Source organism: Peromyscus californicus, unplaced genomic scaffold (assembly GCF_007827085.1).
Source record: "Peromyscus californicus insignis strain IS unplaced genomic scaffold, ASM782708v3 Scaffold_22__1_contigs__length_63687245, whole genome shotgun sequence".
In the NCBI taxonomy this organism is placed as follows: Eukaryota; Metazoa; Chordata; class Mammalia; order Rodentia; family Cricetidae; genus Peromyscus; species Peromyscus californicus.
Genome location: NW_026294525.1, coordinates 30,453,229 through 30,475,725, shown reverse-complemented (window position 1 = coordinate 30,475,725; position 22,497 = coordinate 30,453,229).

Below are 22,497 nucleotides of genomic sequence, written 5' to 3'. Positions count from 1 at the left end.
ATTCCGTTAAACACAAAAACCTTTTCAAATACATAGACATGTTTGTTTTAATCATCAATATTTTTATTAACCATCATGATGAGCATAAGTCTTAAGGAGAAAAATGTCAAATATTCACACATAGTCAAGTCTTTTGTAATGCACTCTCACATGGCTTATTAATTATCTATGAACTACAAGAATTCACTAAACTAGGAACTGGAGAAATGACTAAAGGCAATATAGCACTTGTTGTGCAAGCATGAAGACGCAAATTCAATCCCCACCACATGAACACACACACACACACACACACACACACACACACACACACACACACAAATCCAGTTATGGTGACATCAGCTTGTGAGCCCAATGCGAGGAAGGCAGAGACAGGAGGCTTCCAGGATCTCATTGGTTGACTCATGAGTCTGTTGAGCCCACCTTCCAGAGAGAGGGGTGGGACTCTGTCTCCAGAGAAAATGAGATAGACAACTCCTGAGTAAGAACAGTAGAGGTTGAAGTCTGGCCTCCACATATTTGAACACACTACGCACACACATGAATGCACACACACAAGCACAAATGTTAAAAACTCAATTCCTTAAAGTGTTTGTTACTTTATGACGGCTACAAGGAAGGAACAGGGACAGCAGTGCCATCAGCCTCATCAAAGCAGATCAAGGACTGTATAGGTAAAAAAGCACAAGTTCCTAGATTTTATTTGTTTTTCTTATAATTGGTTTGGTTTGGAAAGGAATAAAAATACACTACTTGTGGGCTTTAAGAAAAAAAAATTCAAAACATTCCACTTAACAAATAAAATAACAAAAACAGCTTCTAATGTTATGTATAGTTAAGGAAAAAGAAGAGGGAGAAGAAGTAGACTTCAAGAAGCGAGGCCAATACGCAGTCACAGGGAAGTAAACAACATCCTTCTCAGCAAAAGATGCAGCCATTAATATGGACGCAGGGACCATGAACAGTGGGCTTGTCTCACAGAGAACAGCCTTCTACTGCATTCTGTCAATTTTGGTCACTTAAATTCATAAAATTTGTACCTTTTTTTTCCTCACAGAAGATGCAAATATCTTGGTCAGTTGCTGTATGCAGTACTATGGATGAATTTAAGGCAAAATTCAGAGATACTCTCCAGACAGCCTTCCAAGTCTTGTTTGGCTAAATTAATGGTCTACCTATTTGCACTAATTTGCCTTCAAAAGACACCCTGCTCAGTCTTTCAATATCTCTGCTCAATCTCACACCTCTAAATTGTCAAATGGAAAATAAGTCTATTACTTTGGCTGGATTTTTTTAAACACAGCAAATAACATTATGTGTTACCTTTCTGTTGCTGTGATAAAAACACCATGACCAAAAGCAACTTAAGGAAGACAAGAGTTTACCTTGGCTAGGGTACCTGATGTGACAGATAAGAAAGAGTTCACCACAGCTGGGTGGAGGCATGGCACCACAGCTGGGTGGAGGCATGGCAGCGAGCGGTAGGCATGGTGGCAGGAAACTGAGAGATCACATCCTCAACTGTGAGAAAAGACGGCAAATGGGAAATAGAGTGAGGCAATGAACTCTCTCAGGCCCCCCTCAGTGACATACTTCCTCCAACAAGGCTGGCTCACCTCCCTAAACAGCGCAGCCAACTGGAAACAAAGTGTTAAAATGCTTGAGTCTACAGAGGACAGTTTTCATTCAGATCAACACAGTTCACAGTTCTGTACTGGTGGGCTTCCACAGAAGGAAATACAGGAAAAAAAGATCAGTCAACAGCTCTACCCATCTTTTCTTAAAGGAGCTCATTTAGAATGTAAGCCCAGAGAACAATGACATTAGTCATAAGTAACAACAATAATAGTAATAATAATAATAAACAGCAGCCCTGTGCAATCACAAACATGGAAATAGCAAAGAAAACAATGAGTTGCCTGAAGAAGGGTTTAGAGCTGGGGCATGTGAGGCGAGGAGTCACTATTTCTTATACTGAGATCTCAGGGCTGGGCATAATACGCTAAAGGCGCCCTACAAAGATGAATTCAGGGTGGAGAGCTGGTGTAATGGTTCCTCATAGTTGTCAGCTTGACTACATCTGGAATGAACTAAAACCCAGGCTGAGTACATCTGTATGGGATTTTTCTTAGTTAAATATTGTGAAGTGGGAAAATCTACCTTTAATCCAGATCTTTTGAGGTGGGAAGATCCGCTTATAATTTGGGCCACATCTTCTGGTGGTAGCCTGTATAAAGGACATGGAAAGAGGAAGCTTTTGTTCTTTGACCAGTTGCTGTTGCTCTTGCTGGCAAGTCCATTCCTTCGCTGGTATTAGAGCCTACTTCTGTGGGATTACAGCATATACTGAAGATTAGCTGAGACATTCAGCCTCGTGAACTGAACAACTACTAGATTCTTGGGCTTTCCATTGGTAGACAGTCATTGTTGGACTAGCTTGACCACAGCCTGTAAGCCACTCTATTAAATCCATATATATGGATATATATATATAAAAAATCATTCCTTCTATCAGTTCTGCTCTGCTAGAGAACCCTGACTAATACAGATGGATGAGTGGATAAGAGCACTTGTATGCAAACATGAGAACTTGAGTTCAAATTACTAGCACCCATGTAAAAAGAGGAGGCACAGATGTGTGTTCCTATAACACTAGCAATGGAGGGCAAGATCCTGTGAGTCCATTGGCCAGGCAGCCTAGCCAAACTGGCAAACTTCTGATTCAGTGAGACCATGTTTCAAAGGAATAAGGTATAGAGCAACAGAGAAAGGCAGCAGGTATCTTCTTTTTGCCTCCTCATGTGCATGTAGAGGCATGTGTATCTGCACACTCGTGTGTGAATCACACATTCACAAACAAAAAGAAAGAAAAAAGAAAAAAATGCTTTAAGAAAAGCATTTAAAGATAAAACTGTGGTACATATCATTCTGAGAGTTTTTAAATTAGGACATGGTTTATTTGAGTGAAAATATTGAGATTGCTTAGAATTATATCTTAAAGAGTCATTATAATCCAGTCACCATGCAGAGATTTTTAAGAGCTTTATTGGGGGATAGTTGAGAGTGGTAAACACATACTTACACTGTAACATTTGAATTATCCTTACAAAATTTGACATGCTCATCTCACTGAGAAACAACATCACATTAGAGGCACAAATCCTGCTCCTAATAACATCCTCATCTTCAAAGCCTCACTTCTCTATCTCCATGCTACCCTTCTCCAGATCTACATTAGTGTGCATTTCCTAGCACACTGAACAACCACACAACCTATTTTTAACAGTGTTTTGCAAAGGCCAATTGTTTTTACTTTTATGACATTTAAGTTGTTAATTGGTTCTAGCCTGGGTTGTGATTTTGGCTTCTGAGAAATATTTGCCTGGGAATAAGTGGTCAAGACTCATTAGGAGGTCCAACTAATTCAGAAAGTCGGGATTTTTCTCTCTATACCCCTTTACCCACCTGTATATGTACATATACAATTGTTTGGAATGGTCTGAGCAGTGTTTCACACTCAGGCCTCTCTTTGTGGGAAATTTTCCCTCCGCTGATGTAAGGATTCCATGAACTGTTACAGAATTTTACAAGATACAACAATACAAATGACTCTGACCCCAACATCGTTGCCTGTGGAGATGATATCTAACCCAGATCCAATCATTTTTCCTCTATAAATAAAGGATCTGGCCTGCTCGCTTTAGCCAGCTTGTCTAAACAGAGAAGTTCAGCTGAGAAGTGATCCAGAGTTCAAGTGTCAGAGCCATGTGTGTATAACACATGCACATGTTTACACACATATGCAACTCAGGCACACACATTTACACAGAGACTGAGCAGGCACTGACAAGTTTTAGAGTACCTGCCCTACTTTTGCTCAGGAGCCACTCAACACATAATACAGAGGAAAAGACCATCCTGGGACTTTTCCCAGAGCAGCACTGGCTCGGTAGGTACTAGAATTAAAAAAAAAAAATAGGGTAAAGACCAATTTTAATATTCACTGGCTATTTAGTTTTGAGCAAGAAAACAAAGGAGCTGGAGAGGCACCTGTGGGCAAACGTCTGTGATTGTGGGGTGGTGGGATCCCAGTGGCACCAAAGCCTTGACTTTGGTTTCACCAGGATAGTTCCTCAGTTTCTTGTAAGAAGAACTTTCAACAATCTCATTTTTATTAGCCGTTTGTGCCCATTCTAGTTTTCTAGTTGCGAGTTTGTTATGTCTTCAACGTAAATAAGGTTCTAAAAGTGTCTCACGTGAGGATGTGCAGGGTTGGGCATGCTATTTAGACCGTATAAAAGGCCATGCAAAGGACTTCCCTTGTAATGGGACCCTTTTATATTTAATAGAGCTGTCATATAAACATATACTAGCATTTAAAATGCAGTTTCTGGACTATAAAATAAACACCATTTCCAATATTGCTGTTGGCTTTCACGTGCACGGAGCTCAGCTCATTAACTGCTCTTCAAGCAATTTATGTGAAATGTGTTTTAGCCATTAGAGAACCACATAAAGTGCCTTAGGCCTTGAGGGTGCAGTCATTAACAACGGCGGAGCAGTGCAAGCCCAATACACCAAAGGTTCTATGCAGATCTGAACAACTTATAGCTAATTTTAGGACCTGCACAATGCCACAAAAACTAGTCAACCTGAGATAAATTGTTATTGATTATCATAACAGCAATCATCTATGATATGAATATACCAGCTAGAGAAGATTGCAGTTTTATCTATAATAATTCAGTGTCCACCTAAAGGCTAGGTATCAGCAGTAATACATTTACTTTACAAGTTAAAATAAAATGGACTTAGTCAGTCTATATTGACTATCTTTATAATAAAAGTAAAAATTCATTACATTGTTCCCTTGATTTCTCATCTAGATGGTATAGATAGCACAATGAACCCCGTTCACCATTTTCTTATAAAAGAGTTCATGTATATAAAGTTCAGAGAACGTGGATTGCACACGGCTAACAACCAACAGGTGTAAGCTACGACTAATACCGTGACTTGCCTAAGGTTCTCTTGTAGTCACCCAAAGTTGGTAGCTCACTGGATGTGTTGGAAAGGATTGTGCTAGGTCTAATAAAAAGTCTCAGTGTAAGTTTTTGTGGCAGGTAGAAGGAGTTAGCTGCATGTAAATACATAGCACCAATTGGTCTCCAAGTATCGATCAACAAGTCTTTTCGTGTTTTTAACATTTACAATACATGTGTGGTTGGGAGATTCAAAAATTCCAAAGGCTGTGAACATTCTGTTTAACAAGTTTACATGACTATAGAAATGATATTGATAAAATTTTAAATAATACAATTAGGTTTAAAAGAAAACACACTGTTATTGCCGAGTATCTGAGGAGTGATTAATATGTTGTTGCATTGTGCTAAAACAAATGTTCATCCTCATATAATAAAGCACAGAGGGGCAAAAGATCTGGAAAACTAAAAGCCTGAATATGAAAACTGAAATTGAGTTGATGAAAACCTAGAAAGTTATTTTCCAGTGTTAGGATGCAGACGACTTTCTCAGATTGAGCATAAACCCCACTGATAATATAAGAAGAGATGTTTGACATTTTATCTATTAATATTTAAATTTTCTGTGGTTACATGACAAAATAAAATTTTAAAATGAAAACAAATCATAGACTAGACAATATTTGCAGATATGCTAATGCCTCCACTCCTGGGGTATTTTGTGTATTACAAAGCAAAGGGCAACCCCATAGGATGCGAGAAAAGAGCTTCCAGAGAAGAAAACACAGACTAGGAAATATGCAATATCACTAACCTCTGCAAAATAGATATGATACTAAATAACACTAGTGGGTTTTACTTCTAGTAGGAATGTGGTGGCCTTGCATGAGATAAAGTCTATTAGTATAAAACAAGAAAAGTTCTGGAAAGATTTCTGTCTGTTTTAAGACCAGAGACCAAAACAGGACTTCAGGAGCCAAGATTCTGAAAAGAAACGAACAACAGAGAAAGACCACTGCAAAATTCACTGCTGCCCGGACCAAGGAAATATTTGCCAATCCATCACTTTCAATAACGAGGGTAAAGCCAAGCAAAAACTGCTAAATAAGAAACTGGCCAATGTTCTCCAAAGCAGAGGAGAGGAAAGAGCAAAGAAACAAAACTGGAGTTCAATCCATATCATAGAGGAAGGTCCTGGGAAAGCACTCCTAGTACTCCGTTGGAAGCTGGACAAGCCACACTCTTGGCTGAAGGCAAGGGGAAACAGAGTGAGTCTCACTATCACTGAAAAACACTGTGAGTCAGCTCAGTGAAAGGAAGATGAAGGCTTTGATTGTCGTTTTTCTGATTGCTCGAAGCTGAAGGGTGTCTTCTCTATATGAAATTAATAATCAGAATGCTCAGATTATCCTTGAATCATCCCATCATTACAATGTCATGTTGAAAACAAAGGAACATAAAGCATGGAAAGCAAGGGGGGAAACTGGAGAAAACGGAAACAGATGCATAGAAAACACCAACTGAGTTGAAAGTAATTACAGTTCATGTGTTTTAAGTTGACAAGATGAGGACTTTTGGGTCACACCTAGGATCACACCCAAGTCTTGCCCATATAAGGCAAGTGCTTGACCACTGAGCTTCATCCCCAGCAAGACAGAGACTTTCAACTAAAAATAAGAATCTGGTGGGGGAGAAAATCACATAAAAGTTCTATTTTGGAAGAGTAGAATGAAACAGTTTAAGAAACCAGTGCATTTGGTTTGGCAGAAGAGCAAATACTGATAAAAAAAATAATTAATGGATTAGGAGATCAAGAAGTGAGAACTAGATTGGTGGAAGCAGATTAAGGAGGAAAAGTGTAGACTGGATTATAAGAAGCGGAATGGGCATGATTAAAATGACTAGCATGATGTTTGCATTGATTTCTGAGCTGATAGACCCCTCCCTGCATGGAAAACCTTAGAACTCAGGATGTCATAAAGGGAGACACATTAAGGCTCAGGAAGTAAATAACTCAGAAGCTGTAGGAAGTCCCTGAAACTGACCAGATGCATTAGACATCCTGCCCCCACCCTCCCCACAAGCTTATACAAACAGTAGAACTGCTGAGAGACTCTCAGACAAGACAAGCTGCCCGGAAGAGCCTTAAATCAGCCAACCTGTCCAGTAGAAGTTCAAACCAGGCAGTTGTCTGGAAGAGACACTGACCTGACCTGACCTGACCTGACGGGCAGCCTGTATGCTGTATAGTAAACTCCAGGGTTCTGGCTTTGTGAGTCATCATCCATGCCAGGTAGACTTTTGATGAGGCGGCTGCCTTTGAGTCCTTCGTGCTTCTGTATATAACCCTTCACCCACACTCCCGTAAATGACCCCAATAAAACTCATCCATTCACCAAGTTGGACTTCGGTGTTATCTGTTGTTGGTTCTCTATCTGGGGTAAAGAGACCTTTGTTCCCGTCTCCCTAGAAGGAGTGGATACAAAAAGCATCTGAAGTCTCATGTGTAGAACAGGAGAGAGTGGTTGTTCGGCGAAATGCAAACAGTATTTGAGAAAACGTGAGGAATTTTCATAGGTTTGTAAAAAAACACCAAGACATGATCTCATAAAGTTTTAAGAACCACAAAATAAAAAAATACAAAGAAGTTTGCAGAGATGCAGAAACAGCAAAACTACAAAAACATCAGTGGTTCTGAGGTTCAGAGAAAATATCAAATATATCCAGAGAGAAAAGACTTTGCTCAATTAAAAAAAAAAAAAGACTGATAACTAATTACTTGACACAAATACTAGAAACTGAAGAAAATAACATGACCTTTATAAAAAGCACTGAGAGAAAAAAGTACCAATATAGAACTCTACCAACCTCAAAATTTAAAGCAAAACAAACATTTTCATATATGTAAAAACTTAGCTGGTCACCTATGAACACAACTCTAAACAATAGGCTTTTGTTTGTTTTGTTTGGTTTGGTTTAAGAGGGTTTTTCTGCATAGCTCTGGCTGTCTTGGAACTCACTATATGGAACAGATAGCTTGAACTCACAGAGATCTGCCTGGCTCTGTCTCCCAAGTGCTGAGATTAAAGGCATGTGCCATCAAGCCTGGAAAAAACATCAAAATAAATGTAATACAGGCACATGGTTGCTAATTATATTGTCTAACACATTGTGTGGTCACAAAAAAGTAAAATACATGACAACCAATAGATCAAAAGATAGGAAATGAGCTTATGCATTGTTGGAAAGGGTAAAACTAACCATGTGTCTAAAAGCAATAAATCATTATACTCATGCCTTAATCTTTATTCAATCAGTGAAAAAGAACAATGATGAAATATCAAGTAATAGAAAGTAAATAGGAAACTATTTTTAAAATGTCTGGTTAATATTGAAGAAGATAAGAAAAATAAAAAACGGTAATAAAAATAATAAGAAGAAAATAATCTAGTAAGATGATGAATTTGAATTTAAGTAAGTGTGCTATTTAATTAAATGCAATTCAAAGGCAAAGTTTATTGAATTGGACTTCTTAAAGTTACCATTTACAATGGTCAAGATTCCTCTTAAATGCACAGCCAGTGAGACTGTGAAAAATAAAGTTTTGCTGCCAAGCCTGATGACCCAATCCCTGGAACCCACATGATAGAAAGAAAAAACTCACTCACCAAAATTTGCCTATACACTCACACCACAGCACACATAACCACACACGTACTCACAACATAAATAAATGCAACTTTTATAAAAAGAAACCATCTAACATGGAGATGTTAGCCAGAAGAAAGCTGATGTAGTAATACTGAAAAGACAAAGTCAACTTCAGTATAGAGTCACTGTGAGAAGAACAATCAAAAATGAATGAAGTCCCAGTGCATGAGGCATACTCAACAATTCACCAAACCTCAAAATATATAAATCAATAACTGGCACACTCTTAAGAAAAAATCAATACATTAATAATAATCAGATATTGTATTACATTATTAAAACCTAAGACTGTGGAAGGGATAGGGAAATGGAAGAGTCAGCAACCAAGAACAGTCTTAGAGAATTGAGAAAGCACAGTCCAGTACACCAGTGTTACAAAAGGTACACTTTTTTAAGATACTTGGAGCCTTACCAAAATTATTCACATACTGATCCATAGTTGAGCATTCAACTTCATAAATATATGGAAGTCAGAAATAAAAATCACAGTGAAGAGCTATCAATACATACCAGATTGGCCAAAATGAGAAATACAGAAAATACCTGATACTGAAGAGAATGTGGACCAATTGGAGTATACAGCTATTGGAGGTGCATATTGCCATATCAGAAAGTTTTAGCAAAAGCTATAAAAAATCTAAGTATATTTATACATTAGGGCTCACCTATGAATCAGATAATGTACAAAAACTCTTCATTTAATATGAGAACCAGAAGTCACTCAGATGCTTATTGGCATTGAAGGATAAATGACTTATCACAGATTCCAGAATGCCACAGAGCACTGAGAGTGAGCAAGCCGTGTGCACTAGATAACATCTTAAGACTCGGTGAAACACAGTGGAGCGGAAAGGGTCTCTCCCAAAAGATTCCAACCTGACCTGACAGACTCCAGCACCGTGCGTGGCTCTGGGTGAAACCGATCTGCTCTGTTACTTACCTTAGCCTGCCATAGAAAATGCCACAGAGTTGGTTTAAACAACAGACACCTACTTTGCTCCGCCTCTGGAGGCTGGAAATCTAAGACCAAGATGTCAGGTGCCATCAGGCTGGATTCTTCCAAGGCTACTCGCACTGGCTTGTAGCCTTCCTCCCATGTCTTTGCATAGAGTTCTTTCTCTATGTGTCTTTGATCTAATATTCCTTTCTTGTGGGATACCAGTCAAGTTGAATTAGAACCCACTATGGCAACCTCATTCAACGATACCATCACCTCCTTAAAGGTTGCACTTTCAAATGCAGTGACCTTCCGTAGTGCTAGGGTTAGGACTCAAACACCCATACTAAGGCATGATTTAGTTCACTGTATCTGTGCTCTTGTGGCTGAGGAGAGGAACTACATTTGGATGGTGAATTGGAGGAGGAATGAAAAAGTCCATTGTTTTTGGTGCTAACCACACAGGACTATTTACTTTACATGCATTCTGTAACCTGAATCTTTATGGTTCCTAAACATTCAAAAATGCTATTGTTCTATATTTTTAAACAATTCAATAAGATTAAAATGAATTAATAAAAACACAGTCACGTCTATCAGATTGCCAAAATACAAAACATACAATAAGGAATGAATATATAAGCACTAGTGGTGGGTTTTTAAATTAGTGAAATAAATTAGAAAGCAGTTTTGTGGTTATAATAGTAATAATGAACGATACCTATCAAATGCATATTGTTTTTACATCTTAAAGATTTACTATAAAATGTCAATGATATATTCTTTTTTAAAAGATTTATTTATTTATTATAGATACAATGTTCTCCCTACATGCATGCTTGCACACCAGAAGAGGGCACCAGATCTCATTACAAATGGTTGTGAGCCACCATGTGGTTGGTGGGAATGAAACTCAGGACCTGTGGAAGATCAACCAGTGCTCTTAACCTCTGAGCCATCTCTCCAGCCCCATAAATGATATATTCTTAAGGTATGGGCATCTGTCACAAAAGAACTAAGAAGAAACCTTATCCTCTGTGTGTGTGTGTGTGTGTGTGTGTGTGTGTGTGTGTGTGTGTGTGTGTGTGTGTGTGGTGGATGTGAGTGCTTCTATGTGCACATATATGTAGGGGTCAGAGGCCAACATCAAGTATTATCCTCAGTCACTTCTTCATCGTACATTTTTGCGTCAGAGTCTCCCACTGAACCTAGAACTAACCAGTTCAGCTAGATAGCTCGATTAGTTGGATAGGAACCCTAGGCATCCATCTATCTCTATTCTCAGCACTGGGATTATAGGTATGCAATGCTGTGTGTTTTTTACTTATGTGCTGGGTATTAGATTCAGGTCCTCATGCTAGGACAGCATGTACTTTGGCTACTAAACCATTACCCAGCCACAACCTCAGAGTTTAAGTAGCAAAGATGTCTGGTTATATTCCTGTAACAGCCCAGAGAGGTTAAAAGACCAAATCTTCTATGTAAGATCTGGAGAGTCCATCACTGGTACCAAAGTTTGTTTTTCTCTCACTGTTTCCTCAGTAGTAGAAAGAAGAAAACAGGCAAACATATTCACAGGTGTGTATTCTTCCATCCCATCAGCGCACGCGCGCGCACGCACGCACACACACACACACACACACACACACACACACACACACACACACACGGACTGAAGGTAATTCATCCGTTCACAGTACACCTGGACTGGATAAGGAGACCAGTACAAAAATGTTCACTGAAGCACTGTTTGTTAAAACAAGAAATCGCAAAGCAAGAACAAAGTCAACCCTGCCTACCTTCAATAATGAATAAACACACATGATTTACTTGTACCAGGGACAGTCTCCAGACATTATAATTAAAACTGAGTGGGGAAAAAAATCTCAAAAACATAATATTTTATTAAAAAAAAACAAAAACAGAAGTTTCTCAAACAGTGCCGTAAGATAAAGTCACTCTTATGACATTTTATGGTCAAGATATATATATCTCACGTAGTACATATAAAGTAAGTGTTTAACATACAAATAGGAGTGAGGTTCACTGACCTGGCCCAGCAGGCCATTCTTCAATGACCAGGGTTCTAAGAGGGAGGACCAGGAGATGAGAAGATAAAGAAGACTGAAAGCTGGGGTCTAAGAGGTCTTATGAAAGCTGATGACTTATACCAAGCAAGCTTTTTAATAAGCACCTCATTTTATATACTATTTGCAGGGGGAAATGGGACAGAGCCAGCAGAAAGCTATCGTTCAATGGGACAAAGTTAGTATGAGACTAACCAAGCCGTGGTATATGAGAGGAACACAGGGTATGGCCAGTGAATCAGAGACCAAGGCACACAGTAGCCTTGCAGTTAGTGACTCCAGTCTCTTCAGGAGGAAAAGTCAAGAAACTTGGAACCAAAACTTTAACTCCTGCAAAGCTCAGGCCCCAGCCCCAGACTAGACCATGCTAAGACACTGGGCAAGGACACAGAAGTAAGTCCCTTTTGTCCTTGCATCAGGGCCCCAGAGAAATCCTAGGACTGGCCTGGATCCAACAGTTCATAAATACTAAGTAATGATCAACAATGGTAGGATGTCAACAAATATTTAGTATTAGGGTATATGATTTTTGCATGTTTTTGAAATTTGTCAATGGGATCTAAATCTTCTCTTTAAACACAATGAAAATATAGCATAGATTTCTTGAGTGTCTGCATATATATTACTCTTCCTACTCTTCAAAACTATCAAATGTCCCACTAAAATCAATATCTGCTGGAATGTTTCTTACATGTAACATCACTACACAAATCTGGAAAACACTGATTATATGTCATGATTAGTTGACTTAAAATTCGAAGTTCACATTTCATTTTTACAACAACGTACTAGAGGAAGCATTTGGCTCTTACATGAAGTATGTAAATCTCACTCACTTATTTCTGAACTTTTTACCTTTCTCATGTAAAAGCTTGTTCATATTCATCTTGATTGATCTCCCACGTTCAATTATAGGGTTATCAGATGGATATTTTACTAAACTTTTTCATGACTGAAAGAAAAACATAGAACTTATCACATTGTGACAAGACTAAACTTATTAATAATGTAATTTACGGGACTTGAAATTGTCTAACAAATCAACGCTCTCATGACTTTTCTATACACATCTTTCCTAGGTGAGCATGTAGAAAGAAAAGGAAACCAGAGAGGTTGAAGGCAGGCTGAGATACAGAGCAGGAACATGGTAGAATCAACATGTTAACCTAGTGCCTAATTATTCTTGAGGCTCTATCTGTCTCTAAGGCTGATTGAAATTAAACACAGACATGCTGCCTTCATTTAAAACAAGGGGAATAACACTAAAAAATATTAATTGCTTCATTGGTCTTTCTTCTTATCAAATGCTGACATATTCAAGATACATTTTGGGATTATTGGTACCTAAATACTCATCTCCTTCAGCATTTAAAGTTGGTGATTTACCAAATTAATGCTTAAACCCTCCTTTAATGAGACAAGAGGGAAAAGAGTCTTGTCTTACATTTAGACCCAAATCACTTTATTACTTGGGACAGTTAAAATCATCAGGTTTTAACAATGGGTTTTCTCAGGTTATAGGGACATTGTTCTTCAGAGACAAAACAAACTAAGGACTTTTATAAGAGGGCATTCTTAGTTCAGAAAAGCATTATAAATGGTGTGCTATCACTTTCAAACTCAGCAACCAAGAAGACAAGATTGTAAAGTTAAAACACTAAAATTGATTTGTTGATAAATGCTTGTCAAATAAAGGAGAAACCATTTTATAATGTTGATAAGGTGAGCACAGAGCAGAGTCTGGAGAGAGACAGTTTCTTCAGCAATGCAACTGTGAAAACAACTTTCTAACATCCCTTGGAAGTGGGATTGAGTTAATGGAATCTGCTAGAACCTCACTGGGTCCTAAGTAACATGGGGTGAGGGGAGTGATGATGATTCAATTTTTTTGTTAGGCAACCCAACCATTCTATTTTATGCCTAGCGTCCACCAAATAAATGCATGAGATTTATACCTGCCATATTTCTTACTTTTAGTTTCTTGTGAGAGAAATAAATAACATTTTATCTACTTTATTCTCATCTCATAGCTAATACAGTTTGACCTTAATTTCTCAAAAAAGCAAAACAAAACACTAAGAAAGCCCTCCATACTGATGGTTTATTTAAGGAGTTAGCCAAGGAAGCAAAAGAAGGGAAAGAGGGAGTGAGACAGAGAGGAAGAAAAGGGTAACACGAGGTCAAAGGGTGAATTGCCATCACTACAGAGAGCTGTAACGATGGCGTCCTGCAGTGTCTCTGTCTCAGAATTCTCGGGGTGGGGGGGGAGACAGGGTCAGATGAACTGCCTCTATCTCTGCTGTGGATTGAGAGAGATCCCACAGATTCTATGCCCCTGAAGTCTGGTCTGTGCATGGAAGAAAGCCAGCTTGACTCATGTCAGCATCCTGTGTTGAAGCAGCAGAGGTGTTCTATGACAAGAAGTGAGGGCTATACTAAGCAGGCCTGACCAGTGGGATATCCAGAAACCACTGCAGAAGTTTCTGGAAATCTGCAGTGAGGACGTGAAGAGAAGTATAACATGTATACAATTGGTTCATTCATTTTTTCCTCTTTGACCTGCTTATGACTTTTCTGGAGCTGAGCCCATCAGAATGCCCTTCTAGGCCACAACTCTCCGCTGTATCTATTAGGACATGATGCAAGATGTTTATGGCAACAAGCTGCATTGCACATTACCATATTTAGTCCATGAACTAAAATTGACATTTTTTTTAACCTCAGTCCCCTAAAATCCATTCTGGAATTCTTTCACTTCCTGTCTGCCTCAGTTTACCTAGTGCAGTGGTCTATCCTCTCCTCTCCAAGGAGCCTCAGACCTCACTGCCTTCCCTTCTGCAACAGGGGCTGTATCATGGTACTGATCCTCATCTTCAATCACAGAATCACCAAACTACAACTCCAAGGCACCCCATAATCTAGATACTTCTCTCTGCTTCCAACACATGACAGCATCTCCAGGGAAAACAGACATTATTACTTTCAGCTCCTCCTTTTGTACAGAACCCAAAGTGGCCATGTGATCATTGGAACTGAAGATTTAAAATTATCTTTATTCTGTTCCCTAGTGAATGTGTTTCCTTTCTGGGGATTTGAATATTTTTATTTAGTGAACACAAGCTCCAAAAGGGACCACTGTGCTGCTGAAAGCATCCTGTGGTGCTCTTTCACTTTGTGTTCTGGAAGCCTGCATGACTCGTCACTGGATTTGACTACTGGACAAAACACACCGACTCCCCATTTGGAGATCTATCTTATTGGTTGCCTTCATTGAGTTACTTCTGAGTAGTATGGCTTATAATCAGGTTCCACCTGTCTCTCTTCCCCCAAATGACCACCTTGATTAGAGTCAAGCAATGGAGGTGTAATTCCTCTGATGGCGGTGCTGATAGATTCTAGTGGGTAGGTATCAATCACTACAGGGTCAGTTCTGTTCAGGAAATAGCATCACTGCCCCAGTCATCACTCTGGCACCAGACAAGCATTTGCTGTATCAGAGGACTGCCACTTCAATCCTTCAACCAGCTTTTCTTTGGGCCATAATCATTAGAGTCCCACAAGAAGACATTCAAACTCAGCAACGGCATAAAAACAAAAGAGGAAGTGTTGATAAATAGTTAAATCTCTACAACAGCAGGAGCACCTGGCTCCCCTGCACATTCCACTATGGGTACCTCTTATATTATCAAATCTGCAGACAAAATGGTCCACTAAGCATGCATCTGACAAAAAGAATTCTGAGTCTCACACAAAACTAGTGTCTTGATAAGCAACCCATTAAGTCTTCATCATATAAATTTAAGGGTAAAACAAGACTTCATAAGGCATCCCAATTATAGCTTCACTGCCTCAAACTCCAGAGGCACAGAAAACACATTTCCTTTGTAGGTAAGAAGTACTACAAAGAACAGAGACTAGTCCTTTATCTTCTGTGGGGTATTCCAGTATGCCCCAAGTCACTGAATCCACAAAAATTCATCACCATACTAGACTCCTAAATCTTTAAGGAGTTTATTTCCCCTCCTCTGCCATTCATCAATCTCACAAATCACTAAAAGTCTCTCTCTCTCTCTCTCTCTCTCTCTCTCTCTCTCTCTCTCTCTCTCTCTCCCTTTCCCTCTACCTCTCCTGATATCATCCTGGTGTGTGAAGAGATTGGAAACCATCACTCTTGTATTCATAACAAGAAAAAAAAGGGGGTATGAAATGTGTTGTTGGTGACTTTTTGACCACACAGAGAACTGAGGTCACAGGGCAAATTTCTACCCTGATCAAGAGTAGCAAGAAACAGGCAACATCTGCTCACATAACACAGACGCCAGTGGAGCCACAAATTGCTGGTGACCTTAGTGGTTTTGACAGATTGCTGGAGATGGAAATGGCTTTGCCTGAAAGGTAAAAACTCCTGGCAGTCTTGGTGTTAAAGAGCTCCCATACTTTCATGAGTTTTATTTCTCGGAACACTGCCCTGTTTTGACAGTGAAGATGTAAGAAGGGTGTCCCACACCTGAATGAGAAGCCATTCTTTCCCTTAAACCTACAAAAGTATCAGACCAAACTCAGTGCAGGGACATCTTACTAACTGCCTGGCTACTATTCCTCCAGGCTGTCTATTTCATCAAAAACAAGGCAATTATGAAAAACTGCCATGATCAAGAGAAGCTTCATGAGAAATGAAGACTATATATAATGTGACTATTGTCATGAACTGAATGTTTGTCTCATCCAAAAATTCATGTAATGAAGCCCTAACCACCAGTTTGATGATATCTAAACATGAAGCCCTTAGGTGGTAATAAAGGTTAGATGAGGTCAAAAAAAAAAAAAAAAAAAGGATGGGGCTTAATACAGCAGGATTAGTGTTCTCAGGAGAGATACCAAGGTGTCTCCCCTCTTTTTCTCTACTACGTGAAAATGCAGAAAGGTGGCAGCCATACAGAAGCCAGAAAGCAGGCCCTGAGTGTAAGAACTGAGTCATTTCTCACTCTGTCTTTGGACTTCCCCGTCTATACAAACATAAGAAAAAAGCAGTTATTGTATGTGACAGTTATGGCAGCCTAAGGTGACAAAAACAGTGATATCTAGATGTGATCATAGACCATAAAGGGGAGTTTAGTGCAAGCTGAAGAAACATGAACAAATACAGACTTTGGCTAATACTAATACATCAATATTGATTTGTTAATTATAATAAATAGACCATACTAAGGAATACATTAATAATAGTGAACATGGAGTTTTTAGTGAGTGTGTCATTTGTACACTTTTCTGGGACATGTTCTCTGTTTTAAAAATAACTTATCTAACACTAAAATTAGTGAAAGTCTAAAAAATGAAAATCAGATTGTAGAGAGATGGCTCAGCTGTTAAGAGCACTTACTGCTCTTACAGTGGAATGGGATCCAGTTCCTAACATCCACAAGATAGCTCACAACTGTCTGTAACTCCAGTTCCCAGGAATCTTGAACATCCTCTTCTGACCTCCACAGGCACCTGCATACACATGGTGCATACACACACACACACACACACACTAAACAAACACTTTTTTTAAATTTTATTTTATAATTTAATCTAATTTTACATATCAGTCATGGATTTCCCTGTCCTCCCTCCTCCTGCCCCCCTCCCCTCAACCCACCCCCATTCCCAGCTCCTCCAGGGCAAGGACTCCCCTGGGTATTCAGCCCAGCCTGGGTAGATTCAGTCTAGGCAGTCCCCTCCTCCCTACACCAAGGCTGAGCAAAATGTCCCCGCATAGGCCCCAGGCTCCAAAATGCCAACTCATGCACTAAGGACAGGTCCCATCCCACTGCCTAGGGGCCTCCCAAACAGTTCAAGCTAATCAACTGTCTCACTTATCCAGAGGGCCTGGTCCAGTTGGGGACCCCTCAGCTATTGGTTCATAGTTCATATGTTTCCATTAGTTTGGCTATTTGTCCCTGTGCTTTTTCCAATCACGGTCTCAACATGTCTCGCTCATATAATCCCTCCTCTTTCTCGCCAATTGGACTCCTGGAGCTCCACCTGGGGCCTGGCCATGGATCTCTGCATTGGCTTCCATCGGTCATTGGATGAGAGTTCTAGCATGACAGTTAGGGTGTTTGGCCATCCAATCACCAGAGTAGGTCAGTTTGGGCTTTCTCTCAACCATTGCCAGTAGTCTGTTGTGGAGCTATCTGTGGATTCTGGGGACCTCTCTAGCACTTTGCTTCTTCCTATTCCCATGGGGTCTTCATTTATCATGGTCTCTCTCTCCTTGTTCTCCCTCTCTGTTCCTGATCCTACTGGGATCTCCCGCTCCCCTAAGCTCTCTTTCCCTCGACCCTTGCCCTTCATTACCCGCCCCCACGTCCAGTTTGCTCATGTAGATCTCATCCATTTCTCCGTCATTGAGCAATCCCTGTGTCTTTCTTAGGGTCTTGTTTTCTAGGTAGCCTCCCTGAAGTTGTGAGTAGCAGTCTAGTCATCCTTTGTTTTACATCTAGTATCCACCTATGAGTGAGTACATACCATGTTTGTCTTTCTGAGTCTGGGTTACCTCACTTAGGATGATTTTTTTCTAGATCCATCCATTTTGCCTGCAAACCTCATGATGTCATTGTTTTTCTCTGCTGAGTAGTACTCCATTGTGTGTATGTACCACATTTTATTTATCCATTCTTCAGTTGAAGGGCATCTAGGTTGTTTCCAGGGTCTGGCTATTACAAATAATGCTGCTATGAACATAGCTGAGCACGTGCCCTTGTCGGTTGTGGTGGCACACGATGGTAGGATTTGCTGAAGGAGGCAGAGGCAGGAGGATCACGAGTTCGAGGCCAGCCTAGGTTAAACAAATACTTAAAAGCAAATTCTATCCTTGAAAATTACCACTTTGCAACCGAAATGAATTCATTGACCTAGGCACTTAGCATTAGTAGGAACTAACATATCCCACAGAAAGTCAAGAAGACATCACAAATTTCCTGAAGAACACTATTTGTGTTTTTGTAAAACTGATACAATAAAGTCAGATTAAACTCTTGGCTTCAGCTCCTAATTCAAAGGACGTGCTGAGAACAGAGGAACATGTTGCAAACCACCATGAATGTGTGAATCCCCAAATCCAGATGGTAGGACCAACAGGGTAAATAGCTTAGCTCAACAGTGTTAGGAGGGGAAACCTATAGTGTGGGAAACACCATGAGTTCACTGGGAAATTTTCAAATATACTGAGAGACCACTGAACATCTATTTCTGAACAACTCTCTTCTTTATTGGCCCATCATGTGGGGATGTCTCATGATGCAAACCAGATGTTCTTTTTATAAGCCTCCCTGACCAATCAGAAGGCTCCAAAAAGTCACCTACACCTTTTAAAAATATTTATTTATTTGTTTGTTTGTTTGTAAGTCAAAGCACAACTTACAGGAGTCAGTTCTCTCCTTGCACCATGTGGGTCTCAGGGACCAAACTCGGGTCATGAGGCTCAGCAGGATGTGATTTTTCCAGCTGAGCCTCACATAGACTTTTTTATTCCATCATGATGTGCCAAGAAGGGTTCCATGCTGAGAACAGCCAACAGCTTCTCCAAAATCCTCAAGGTCTTTAACACATATCAAGGCAGATCACAAACACCATATAGTAAGCCTTCTTTCCAAGTGCACTGAGCTGTTAGCACGTCTCCAGGCCTTCCCCCGCTGTTTTAGGAAGAGTAGGAAAGGTCAGACAATCTCAGAGTAGGGTGCTGCTCACTCACTCCAAACTTCGTTACCTGTCTTGCATGCTTTCTGCTTGGGATTCACCTAAAAATATTCATATTTAGTCATTTTACATGTGTGCCTCAATCACCACAATTTAAGAAAGGAAAAAGAAAGAAAGGGAGGGAGGGAGAGAGAGAGAGGGAGGGAGGGAGGGATGGGGAGAGAGAGAGAGAGAGAGAGAGAGAGAGAGAGAGAGAGAGAGAGAGAGAGAGAGAGAATCTTTTGACCTTGAAGCCCTTAATGCCTGCTTTTCCTTCCCATGAGGTTCAGCCCACCCTTATTTTGTGCCTTGTCTCTCTTCCTTTAGATGGGGCCATCCTAGGTAGCCTGGCTTGCCTGGACCTCTCTAGGTAGACCAGCCTGACTTCAGAAATCTGCCTGCCCCTGTCTCATGCTGGGAGTAAAGTTGAGCACCACCACCGCTGCCCGTTTTCTCCCTCTCATTCTCTCCATTTCTTAAACTTTTTCATTGTGTCCTTTGAAATTCAGAATTCATGGACCAGGTTGTAGGTTCTTCAGTTGAAACAAGACCCAGACCTACACTCGTAGAATCGTTTGCTCAAATGCCACCCATGAGACCTCCCTCACCACCTCAATTAGAAATTGCTGCTCCCTTCTTATCCCCTGTGATGGCTAACTGATGTATAAATCTGTTTCTCCAGAAAACTGTAAAAAAAAAAAAAAAAAAAAAAAACTGTCCCCTTTGCTGCCCTCATATCCCCTAACACGTGTCAATTTACATAATTTGCTTCTGTATACTAGCAGTTCTTCACGGCCTGTGTCAATGTTCACTTTCCCCACCCCTGCTAGACCATACCTTCTAAAGGGATAGAAACATCCATTTAGTCTCTCAGTGATACATCTCAAGCACCTAGGATGGCATCAGGTACATTGTAAATGGAGAAATAAAGAGCTTTGGATTTAAAATCCAGGAGCTTATATCTCAATAAAAGAAGCTAAAGGCTGGGGTGTGGTTCATTGGTATAGGGCCTGAAGCCCTAGATTTGCATTTCACTACTATCATTAAAAAGTGAAAAACAAAAATCCTTCTTGTAATGGTGTTGATGGCCACTTCCTCTGTTTTCCAAGGATGGGAACTACAGTAAATCCAGCATATCTAGCACTTTATTACTGCATGGTCACCAGCAACAGAAGTGTTTGCTCCACTGTGGCTGAGTTCCAACTATGGTTTTAACGTGGTCTGTTCTTTAGCTCATATCTGCTTGTTGGAACCAGCTCTTCGAATCTCTCAGTAATCAGTAATTAACACAAAAGCAGTTTGAATTATTTCCTGCTTCAATCAGTCATCCTGAGTGTCTGGGTTGTTTTTTGCTTTTTGTTTTTTGGGGTTTTTTTTTTTTGCCATACATTAAGAGCATCTATTGATCTTTCGAATATGTTTGAGGACATTGCTGAAATGATCCCAACAACATTGCCAAAAGTCAAAGAGGAATTCTACAAGAAGAGGTGTACCAACTAAAGGGCTCTCAGCATCTTATGCAGATTTCACAGCTGGTCCCAAATCTCAGAGCCCAGAAAACCTGAAAATGTCAAGATTTCACTAGTCTTCTCTTTTCATCTATCACCAGATGGGTATCTTTCTTCTCTCTTCTCTTGATAGAGCTGGCCAGGAAGACACAGCTGTGAAAGGACTCCACTTTCAGAAAGCCATCACTTGGACCACCGGACCAGAAAAGGCCATGCCTGGGAAAGCCCCAGCGCACATCCATATGGTTTGTGAGTCTTGTTCCCCATGACACTTTTATGAAGGTTATGTATATGTCCCGTTCATCTTCATTCTCCTGGTGCTAATTGCTGTCTCCTGCACTCTGCTACTGTGTATGGAGACCACGCGCTGCCCTGTCACTGTCCCAGCTGTGGTGTGCCACATGGCTCTGCTGGCCTCAGATAGGAACCTGCTGCCGCTGCCTGACCACAACAGCTGGAAGTATTCTGCCCGGAACGGAATTATGACACAGCGGACAAGCACAGGGACTGAGTCGACTCTCTTGGGGAAGCCTGTCACAGCTCAAAGCCTCCCATGTCCTGTTGGATGTGGCTCTCATGTCTGGAGCTGATAGTGAGGCTCCACATGGACACTTCCTGCAGAGGAAGTCACGAGTTGCAGACAGCAAGATTGACTGGACTGCAGTTTCTTGAGCAGTCACACTTTCTCCGGGCTCCTTCTCAGTCACTCATTCCTTCTTATTAGGAGTATAAAGAAACAAAAGAAGATAATTCTTAAATTCTTCCTTTTTCCTTTATCTTTCTCTTACTGTATTTTTACATATATATGAATACAAATGGCCTCTTTATGGTTTAGAAGGTGTCTATAATAAGATTGACAACACCACTAATAATTCATTGCTTTTTCATACTCTATCCCTTCTCTCTCCACCACCAAGTTGACTATTGTCTACAGTTTTATGCTTAAAATTCTCATGCTTTTAAAAACAATTCTGTTACATAGGTGTGTATGCTTAAACAGTACAGTGTTCAGTTTCTGAGGGTTAAAAAGTGGCATCATGCTATCTATAGTTTCCTGGGACTTATCATTTTTTTTTTTGCTGTGATCAAATACCCCAACAAAAGCAACTTAGGGGGAAAAGGGCATTATTCCTGCTATGGTTCCAGAGAGAAAGACTCAATCGTGAGAAAAGTAAGGCGGCTGGAACATGAGGCCAGTCTGTTCTATTGCATTAGCAGTCTGAAAACAGAGAAAGAAGAGCAAGGAAAGCCGGGCTATACAACCTCAACGCCCATCCCTTGTGATCCTTCCTCCAGCAAGGCTTCTTCACCTTCCAAAGATTCCTTCACCTTCTCAAAGAGTACCACCAGCCGGGAGCCAAATGTTCAACTGTGTGAGCCTGTGAGGAGCATTCCATATTCAAACCACAACAGTGTCTTCGCTTAAGCGTTTTCTCGGTTCATTCATACACTTCTGAAGAGCAGGAACTGTTGAACTCAGTAGGCTTCTTTCTGTATGACTGGACTAAAGTTTACCAGTATCCCTGTTGATGCTGTAATGTGTTCTTTCT